We start from the raw sequence: 1,459 nt of genomic DNA on the forward strand, positions 1-1,459 counted from the left end.
ACACCTGTTAGTACTAATAAAGAATTCAATAAGTTGCAGGATATAAAATTAACACACAAAAACATTTGCATTTGTATACCAACAGGAATTATCTGAAAAGGAAATTAAGAAAACAATCCCATTTACAAGAGCATCAAAAAGAATAACATACTTTGAATGAACTTAACCAAGGAGTTGAAAGACTTGTGTACTAAAAACTGTAAAACAATGATGAAAGAAATTAGAGAAAATTAGGCCGGGGCATGGCTGGTGCAGCTTTCGCCTGAGCTTAGCGGAGCCCAGCGCCCGCCGCTGCCCACTGCCTGCGGCGTGCACCTCCGCGCCTCCGCGCCTCCATGCCATGGCTGGCCTCAACTCCCTGGAGGCGGTGAAACAAGATCCAGGCCTTGCAGCAACAGGCAGATGAGGCAGAGGCCCGCGCGCAGGGCCTGCAGCAGGAGCTGGACAGCTAGCGTGAGGGGCCTGAGAAAGCCGAATGGGATGTGGCAGCTCTCAATCTATGCATCCAGCTTGTTAAGAAGGCGCTGGACGGGGCTCAGGAGCGACTGGTCACAGCCCTGCAGAAGCTGCAGGAGGCAGAAGAGGCTGCCGATGAGAGCGAGAGAGGAATGAAGGTGATAGAAAACCGGGCCATGAAAGATGAGAAGATGGAGATTCAGGAGATGCAGCTCAAAGAGGCCAAGCTCATTGCTGAGGAGGCCGACCACAAATACAAGGAGGTGGCTCGTAAATTGGTCATCCTGGAGGGTGAGCTGGAGAGGGAGGAGGAGTGTGCCGAGGGGTCTGAACTAAAATGTGGTGACCAGGAAGAAGAGCTCAAGAATGTCACTAACTATCTGAAGTCACTCGAGGCTGCGTCTAAAAAGTATTCTGAAAAGGAGGATAAATATGAAGAAGAAATCAAACTTTTGTCTGACAAACTGAAAGAGGCTGAGACCCGTGCTGAATTTGCAGAGAGAATGGTTGCAAAACTGGAAAAGACAATTGATGACCTGGAAGAAAAACTTGCCCAGGCCAAAGAAGAGAATGTGGGCTTACATCAGACACTGGATCAGACACTAAACGAACTTAAAGGTATATAAACAAACAGAAGGGTCCTGTTCCAACAGAAACTCCAGAGCTCCGTATCTTTCTCTTCTCTTTTAAGAAGTTTCTTTTGCTATTGAATCTTCACTGCGCTGGAAATGTCAAGTAAATTATGAATATATGACCAAATATTTTGTATCTGAAAAAAAAAAGAAAGAAATTAGAGAAAATTAAATGGAAAGAGATCCCATGTTCATGGATTGGAAATATTAATACTGTTACAATGCCCGTAATACCCAAAGTGATCTACAAATTCAATGCAATCCTTATCAAAATCCCAATGACATTTTTTTTAACAGAAATAGAAAAAACAACCCTAAAATTTGGATGGAACCACAGAAGACCCTGAACAGCCAAAACAATTTTGAGCAAG

General features: G+C 44.3%; 1 pseudogene; it reads left to right on the forward strand.

The window, feature by feature from the left end:
* The first annotated feature begins 340 nt into the window (after window positions 1–340).
* LOC113914658 lies at window positions 341–1,082 on the forward strand (annotated as a pseudogene).
* The last annotated feature ends 377 nt before the right edge of the window (window positions 1,083–1,459 follow it).

Source organism: Zalophus californianus, chromosome 11, assembly GCF_009762305.2.
Source record: "Zalophus californianus isolate mZalCal1 chromosome 11, mZalCal1.pri.v2, whole genome shotgun sequence".
Lineage (NCBI taxonomy): Eukaryota > Metazoa > Chordata > Mammalia > Carnivora > Otariidae > Zalophus > Zalophus californianus.